This window comes from Panthera pardus, unplaced genomic scaffold (genome assembly GCF_024362965.1).
Source record: "Panthera pardus isolate Hobbes unplaced genomic scaffold, ASM2436296v1 HiC_scaffold_6, whole genome shotgun sequence".
Lineage (NCBI taxonomy): Eukaryota > Metazoa > Chordata > Mammalia > Carnivora > Felidae > Panthera > Panthera pardus.
In genome coordinates this window covers 1159692-1168982 of record NW_026526991.1, presented here as the reverse complement: position 1 = coordinate 1168982, position 9291 = coordinate 1159692, and positions in this window count along the sequence as shown.

Genomic DNA, 9291 nt, shown 5'->3' with positions numbered 1-9291 from the left:
CACCTTGGCCGTGCCCCGGCGCTGTCACCAGGTGTCCTCGTCAGCTGGGGAGATCCTGCGGCATGGGGACGCTCTCAACGCCGACATCTTCTCCTGTACGGTTTATTCGCGCCACTAGGTCTCAAACCCTCCAGTCCAGCCCCGCGTTGCGAGCTGCGCGTTCCTGCTCCGCTGTGTCCGTGGCTGCCCCGGCTCCTGGGAGCTAATTGACAATTTCCTCGTGGGGAGGGAGCGTGTTTCCCTGCTTGGGCCACGCCGGGATAAGGAAAGGAGGCGGAAGGGAAGCTTGAGAAGGAAGAGTATAATCTGGAGGGGTGTCTGCCTCAGGTGAGGCCTTCACGCGGTCACCAAGCGAGGGGTCTGCCCTTCCCCAGTCAGGGTGACGGGCTTCCGATGCCAGCCCGAGGGGTCAGGAGACTCTGGCGGTCAAGTTTCTCAGACACCTTATCCCAAATGTTTCCGTCCCGGGACTTAGGGTTCTGTTCCTTCCCTGTCAGGGTCCCCAATAAGAGGCCTGCCAAGGCAATGTGCCCAGCCTTGTCTGCACCTCCTGTAGCTAAATATCGGGCCTGATGACCAGCAAGACGTACCCCAGGGCTTTGGGAGATCAGGGGCCGTTAAACGCTGTCATGCATATGAATATATGTCATAAAACATGAAAAAATATGATATATATAGAGACATATATATATAGACATATAGACCATCTCTATATATATGTCTATATATATATGTCTCTATATATATCATATTTTTATATGACATATATATATATATATATATATGAAAAATAACTATTTTCCCAAACAAAAAACTTACAAGAACTTTCACAGCATAACCAGAGTTGACGGTGGCTGGTCTGAGGCCGCCATTTTCTTTGTCCAACGCCACCATTCAAAGACTAGAGCCCTCGCTATCCCTGCACCCTCACCTGTTACGGGTTCACTTGTGTCCCCGCCTCCCCCTGCCTCCCTAAATTCATGTATTAGAGCCCTAACCTCAGGCACTTCAGGATACGACTTAATTTGGAGACAGGTTCTTTACAGAGATAGGTAAGTGAAAATGAGGCCACAGGATGGGCCCTAGTCTGATGTGACTGATGGCCTTAGGCAAAGGGGAAATGTGGGGCCCAGAGACAGAGGGAAGACGATGTGAAGGACACGCCGAGGGGAAGGCCGTCTACAAGCCAATGACAGAGACCTGGCACAGACCCTTCCCTCCCAGCCTCAGGGAACCAACCTTGCCAAACACCTTGGCCTCAGACTTCAGCCTCCAGAACGTTGAGCAAATAAATTTCTGGTGTTTGAGCCGCCTGGTCTCCCTTTGTGACGGAGGCCCCAGGGAACCGCTACTGCGTCCGCGAGAATGGAGTCTGAGACGAGGCTAGTGTGCAGGCACCGTATTTGGGAGGTGGTCCTAGGAAGCAAGAGTGAGGACAGGGGGTCATTGAGGTTGATGCTGTAGGAAACGAGGGCTTGATTCCGCCTGAACTTTCTGAGAAGCCTCCAGATGTCCCTCCAGTTCTCCCCCGGAAGGACCCACACATGCCTGCTCACTCACAGGCCTCTATCCCTCAATGTCAAGGGGCGTCGACTCCTTTGCACTTCCGAGCTGTGCAGAGGGCAAGGGAGTTCCCACCCAGGGTCAGAGGAGCCCCCCCCCCCCCAGGCAGGGGGTGAAGGTGGGGGGCGTCCACCCAGCTGGAACTAAAATCAGAAATGCGGGCGAGAGGACCGAGTTGAGCCCAGAAACGTGTGCAGTAGAAGAGAGAGGCACGTTTTTCATTCTGAGTTGAAGGTGTCTGCGTGTAGAGAGGTCCCGAAAGCAGTCCACATGCTGCGCTGAAGCTTGGGGAGAAAAAACATGTTTGAAGGAGTCTCTTAGTTTTAAAACTTTTAAAAAAATGATTACGTATTTATTGAGAGAGAGAGAAGATAGAGAGCGAATCCCAAGCAGGCTCCTTGCTGTCGGCACAGAGCCCGATGCGGGGCTCGAACTCACAAACTCCGGTGAGATCCTGACCTGAGCCGAAATCAAGAGTCAGACGCTTAACCGACTGAGCCACCCAGGCGCCCCAGTTTTAAAACTTTTTAAGGTGAAAAAGCTCCAACCTATCCCAAAGCAGAGGCCACGGTGTAAAGAGCGCCCACGGGCCGCCTCAGCCAGACTTGATCTCAAGCAACATTAGGAAAACCTCTGGACCTTGCAGATCCCTGAGAGGGTTCCCGGGCCACACTTGAGAGTCGCCACTTTTCCCCTTGCCACTCTGGGATGGAGGCTGGCGGGGCTCTGGGCCTGATGCCCTCCGCCCTCCTAGAAGGCCCTTGCCGGCTTCTCCCGGGTGTGGCCTTGAGAGAGCTCCCTGCCATCTGTCAAGTCCCCGCCACCCCCTTCGCTCTGCGAGGGGAAAGCTGAAGGCCTAGGAAGAAGTTTGAAGGGAGGGAGGAGGAAGAAAGAGGTGGGAAAGAAAAGCGAGGCAAGAGAGGGAGGATTTAAGGCCAGTGGGAGGAAAGGGGGGCGCAGTGGAGCTGGGGGGTAGGAAGGGGCAGAGGCTGGACCCTGGTCCGGAGGAAGGGAGGGTCTGGCCCAGGGGAGGCTTCGGGGAGGGCCAGCTGACGGTGGGGGAAAGGAGACGGAGGCCGCCCTGGCTTTGCAAAGGCTCCCAACTTTGGAAAGGGGAAGAGACAGCCAGGTCCCCGGACTGGGGGCTGCAAGCCCCACCTCCCCGCCCCCTCCCCACACTGCACGACAGGGCCTTCGGTCTTTTCCCGGGCCCCCCTGCTTGGGTGGCATCCGACTGATGGTGTCTGAGCCTGGTGTGATCCTAATAGCCCTGAGCTCTGAAGCGCTTTCCTGGAAGTCTGATCTCTCCTGCCCTCTCCTTCCTTCTGTGCGTGTCTGTGCCCTAATCTCCTCCTCTTATAAGGACACCAGTCATACTGGATTAGGATTCACCCATATGACATCACTGAATTTCTTTATTTTATTTTTTTAAAGTTTATTTATTTATTTTGAGAGAGAGAGTCCCAAACAGACGCCTCGCTGTCAACATGGAGCCTGACGTGGGTTCGATCTCACGAACCGTGAGATCACGACCTGAGCCCAAATCAAGAGGCAGAAGCGTAACCGACTGGGCCACCCAGGTGCCCCTAACCTAATCTCTTTAAAGGCTCTGTCTCCAAATGCAGTCACGTCCTGAGGTCCGGGCGGTTTAGACTTGAGCACGGGAATATTGCAGGGGACACATTCCAGCCCATCGCACCTGCCCACCAACACCCTACTCATCTTGCTGCTGACAGAAGCTTCATTCAATTGGGAGGAGTGGAAGCCACGACTTACCCAACCTCCCTCCCCAGCTCCCCACCGCTAGGGGTGCTATACGACCGACAGATGATAACAGGTGAGCTCTCTGTAGAGTCTGCGCCCGGACTGGGGCTCATCGGATGCGTCCTCATGATTAGGTTCCGGTCCTCATGCATCTTCCACTGGGACATGACCAAAGTGATGCTGTGTTCTTCTCAGGGTACCCTGGCACAGAGCACCTGGTGTCCGTTTGTCCCACCGCTCCCGGCATCCGCTTGGATCATTCGGTTAAGATCCCTCCCCACATTTGCAAAGTAGTTATGTATTTATGAGTATGGATTCATGGCTTCCTATTTCATTCAAAGGGCTATAGTTCGCTGTACCGTTATTTACCTGAATGCTCAAAATTTCTCAGATTTGGCTGGTGGGAGCCCTTGTAACTCGTTTAGCTACTCTAGCTTTAAGGTATGTTTAATCTTCAATATTTTTAAGGTTTTAAAAATACTTTGCAGGGCAATTCCTCTCCTTCCCCCGCCCCCCCACATTGTTATTCTTTTCCAGAATTCTCTTGGCTATTCTTGAAGATTTTCTCTTCTCATACTGAGATGAAAACTGATATGGCCAATTATGGGGGGAAAAAAATTCAAAGGGAAATTTTGGTTAAGATTCCTGTGACTTTATGGAAGAAAAAGAAAAAAAGAAGTAAAATATTTTCTGTAAGGACATTGCATTTTTCCTCCCTTCGCGTAGCTTCTATTTTTATGCCCTTTATTCAAGTTTTTAAATTATGTTCATAAAGTGTACCTATTTCTTCTTAGGGCTTTTCCTCTGCATGTCACAATTTTCGTGACAGTTGTGAATAGTATCCCCCCACTAACCACACATGAATATTTTTAAGTTGGAGATTGTTAGTTCATAGGACCCCTATTCATGTATACATTGCACTCATTTCCAGGGCGCCGTGACAAATGATCACAAACTGGGCGGCTTTAAGCAGCAGAAATCAATTCTCTCACGGTCTGGAGGCTGGAATTCTGTCATCAAGGCAGGCTGTGCTTTCTCTGAAGGCTCTAGGGGAGGATCTTTCTCGCATCTTCTATACATGGGGCCCTTCTGATGGCCTTCTCCCTGAAAGTCTGTCTGCGTCTCTTCTCTTTTTTTGTTTTTGTTTTGTTTTTTAGAGATAGAGGGTGCAAGTGAGTGAGGGGCAGAGGGGGGAGGGGAGAGAGAGAGAAAGAGGGAGGGAGAGAGAGAGAGAGAACCGGGGCTCACCCGGGATGGGGAGCTCGAGCTTACCTGCCATGGGACTTGAACTCACAAGTGGTGAGATCATGACCTGAGCCGAAGTCAGAAACTTAAGGACTGAGCCACCCAGGTGCCCCTGAGTCTCTCCAATTCTTCTCCTTCTTCGTCTTCGTCTTCGTCTTCTTCTTCTTTTTTATGTTCATTTACTTTTGAGAGAGAGAGAGAGAGAGAGAAAAAGCACGAGTGGGGGAGGGACAGGGGTGGGGGACAGAGGATCCAAAGTGGGCTCTCTGCTCTCAGCGAGGAGCTTGAACTCATGGGGAGCCTGAACTCATCGGGAGCTTGAACTCACGGGGGAGCTTGAACTCATGAACTGAACCATGAGATCATGACCTGAGCTGAAGTTGGGCGCTTAACCAAGCGAGCCACCCAGGAGGCCCCTCTCCAATTCCTATAAGGACACCGGTCATATTAAAGGCCCATGCTGCTTCAGTGGAGACCTTATCTTAAATGATTACGTCTGCAAAGACCCCGTTTCCAAATAAGGTCCCATTCGGAGGTTCTGGAAAGGATATGCATTTTGGAGGGAATACGATCCAACTCAACACATACACATTTCACATTTATTAGATACTTTCTCATGTATGTGGCACAGACTACTAATTGTTTCACTCTATTTATTCTCCTTTTTGTCACTATATAACCCCTGAGTTTTTGCAAGTTACATGGCCCTCCATACATAATAAAGGCTACATTTCCCAGACTCCTTTGCTGCCGGATGTAGCCGAATGACTAAGTCTTGGTCAATGGGATGTGACAATAAAGGCCAAATGGCAGCTTCTGGGACCCTTCCTAAGAGACAGCCAGCTTGGTCCTTTGCCCCTTTCTCCTCTGCTTCCCCAGCCGGGCTGACAGATCGTCCTACCTCTGCAGCTTATATCTGGACTTTTCTGTTTGAGATAAACCTCCGCCCAGGGCGTCCCATACTGCATATACTGTCCCATACTGCACAAACCTAGGGGGTGCATTCACACGGTAGAACACAGAAGGGAGACCTTGGAGCTTTGAGGTGAACAGACCATCCTCAGAGGCCCCTGCTCCCGGCTGGTTTCAGCCTCCAGTTGGGGGCTTTCAGTTACTTACAGGCAGTCTTGATTTCACGAGTACGTTTTTGACAGTTCTTTAATATCCAGTAGGTTTTTGTGCCCGGAGGGGAGCACTCAATTGTATTGGTACTTAGTGTATTGGACAATTTATGAAAGTAATAGAACTCTGGAAATCAATTTTCCTTGAACATTTAAACATTATTATTAATGTGATTAATTACACTTCCTTAAAGCTTAAATGGCAATTATAAATCCAGTATGATTGATTTTTTTAGACCCTTTAGACATTTGAAAAAGATTTTGATGTTTCTTTATTTTTGAGAGACACAGCACAAGCAGGGGAGGGGCAGAGAGAGGGGGAGACACAGAACTGGAAGCTGGCCGCGGGCTCGGAGCTGTCACCACAGAGCCCGACACGGGGCTCAAACTCATGAACCGTGAGATCATGACCTGAGCCAAAGTCGGACGCTTAGCCAACCGAGCCACCCACACGCCCAACCCTTTGGGGTCTTAAATAACAGGTCAAACATTATTTCAGGCTGATTGAGATTTCAGGACTGAGGAATCTAGATTGATTCTTTACTGAGATGCACACACGAAGGAAACTTATACGGAAATCTTCGATTGTTAGGCTTGGTCTTTTTAACAATGAATTTGTGATATTTATTTGTGGCATCATCAAGGACTGTTACGTTTCCCTTTGTCATCGAGACTTTATTTTTGAAACTTGGCGTCTTTCTTAGAATTTCTGCATTTTCTAAGTTTGCATGGCAATTTGGGGTCTCTTAAGATTTCACTGGAATTTTAGGATACTTTTTCCTGTTCCAGCAAAAAATGAGCTTAAGCTTTTGATAGTTACTGCACTGAATTTGTCAGTTGCCTTGGGTAGTTTCAACATTTTAACATATTAAGTTTTCTAGTCCATGAACATGAGGCATCTTTGAATGTATTTGTGTCTTTTTAAATGTCTTTCAGCAGTGTTTTAAAACTGGCCATGTCTAGGCCTCATGCCTGCTTATAATCTCTTAGTAACTCTGAAATTATATATTCTTTAGATGTATGATAAAAAGATTTCTGGGGCACCTGGGTGGCTCAGTCAGTTGAGTGTCCGACTTCAGCTCAGGTCATGATCTCACACTCCATGAGTTCAAGCCCCGCGTCAGGGTCTGTGCTGACAGCTCAGAGCCTGGAGCTTGCTTCGGATTCTGTGTCTCCCTCTCTCTCTACCCCTCCCCAGCTCATGCTCTGTCTCTCTCTGTCTCAAAAATAAATAAAAACATTAAAAAAATTTAAAAAAAGATTTGTGAATACAATTGGTCCTGGTGGGTTTTTTTTGTTCTTTCTTTCTTTCTTTCTTTCTTTCTTTCTTTCTTAGTGGTAGACCTTTAATTATGTTTCCAATTTCCTCCATGAGAATAGGTTTATCCAAGTCTTCGATTTCTTCTTGGGTCAGTTTTGTTAATTTATGTTTTGCCAGGAAATTATTCATTTCCTCAAGGTTTTCAAAGTCATTTCTATCAATTCACATGAAATATTCTTATGTAATTCTTCTAGTATTTTCTGTATCAAGGTTATATTTTCTTTCTCATACTTTATTTTTGTATATTTTGCTGTCTTTTTTCTTCTTTCAGGCTCTTGCTGGATTTATTTACTTCACTAATCTTTTCAAGGAAGAGATTTTTAAATTTATTTGTTCTTCTTACCATCTAAAATTTTCTAATTAATTTCAACTTTGATCTTTATTAATTTCTTATTTTTGGTTTCTTTCATTTTTCTAATTTCTTTTTTAAAAATTTTTCTTAATTAAAAAATTTTTTTAATGTTTATTTTTGAGAGGGCGAGAGAGACGGAGCATGAGCAAGGAAGGGGCAGAGAGAGAGCACAGAATCTGAAGGAGGCTCCAGGCTCTGAGCTGCCAGCACAGAGCCCAATGCAGGGCTTGAACCAACAAGCTGCAAGATCATGATCTGAGCCAAAGTCAGATGCTCAACCAACTGAGCCACCCAAGTGCCCCTGCTTTTTCTAATTTCTTAAAATGGGTGCTGAATTACTATATTTATCTCTTTTGTGTCAATTAAAACATTTAGCTTATTCATTTTTTTTTCTGAGTATACCTTTACAAAATTTTTTCTTAACATTTATTCATTTTTGAGAGACAGAGAGAGATCCAGCATTAGTGGGGGAGGGGCAGAGAAGGAGAGACACACACAGAATCCGAAACAGGCTCCAGGCTCTGAGCTGTGCACAGAGCCCAACATGGGGCTCGAACTCAAGAACCATGAGATCATGACCTGAGCCTAAGTCAGATGTCCAACTGACTGAACCACCCAGGCGCCCCTAACTTTTTTTTAAGCCATGTTTTATAAACAGCCCCTAAGCCAAGCCCCTAAATCATTTTTTTTTTTTAGGTAAACTCTATCCCCCAATGTGGTTCTCAAACTCATGACCCTAAGATCAAAACTCATGCTCTACCTATGGACTGAGCCAGCCAGGTGCCCCTCTGAGTATAACTTTTGCTGTGTTCTCTAGATTTGGGTTTGAAGTTACATCAGTTAGGGCACATTCAGCTACAAATAACAAAATATCTGACTCACAATCACTTGAATAATGCAGACATTTATTATCTTACTTAAAGGGAGATTAGAGGTAGAAGTTTCTACCTCCAGTGGCTTAACAATGTTATCAAAAACTCATACTTTTTCTAGCTTTTTGCTTCACCATCCTCAATATGTTGGCTCTGTGTCCTCATGGGCATCATCATCTTACGGTTGCAAAATAACCGCCACAATTCCAGTCATCACGTGTTCTCTCCCACTCATAGGCAGGAAAAACAAGGGAGGGACAGTGCAGTGAAACCCTACTTGCCTGAAATGTCTTTCCAAAGAAAAAAAAAAAACCAAAAAGCTCTCCTAGTAGACATTTTCTTATGTTTGATTGGTCATAAGTGGGACACAAGGCCGCTCCTAGCTTCAAGAGAGGCTAACATGTGGCAAAGGGCAATAGGGTTACATGACAGATGCAGGCCAGTCATGATGCAAACACTTAGGAGGCACAGGACAGAAACTAAAGGAGTTTATGACCACAAAACCAAACCTGCAGGAGATCCTAAGGGGGACTCTGTCAGTGGAAAGCAGCAAAGACTACAATGGACCAGAGACATCACAACAAACACGAAGTCTACAGATAACACAATGGCGCTAAATTCATATCTTTCAGTAATCACTCTGAATGTAAATGGACTAAAAGCCCCAGTCAAAAGACATAGGGCATCAGAATGGATTAAAAAAAAAAAAAAAAAAAAAAAACCAAGATTCATCTATATGCTGCCTGTAAGAGACTCATTTTAAAACCACAGGATACCTGCACAGGAAAAAAACCTCTTTGATCTTAGCCGCAGCCACTTCTTACTCAACACATCTCTGGAGGCAACGGAAACAAAAACAAAAATGAACTACTGGTACCTCATCGAAATAAAAAGCTTCTGCACAGTGAAGGAAACAATCAGCAAAACAAAAGGCAACCGACGGAATGGGAGAAAATATTTGCAAATGACATATCAGATAAAGGATTAGTATCCAAAATCTATAAAGAACTTATCAAACCCAACACCCAAAAAACAAATAATCCATTGAAGAAA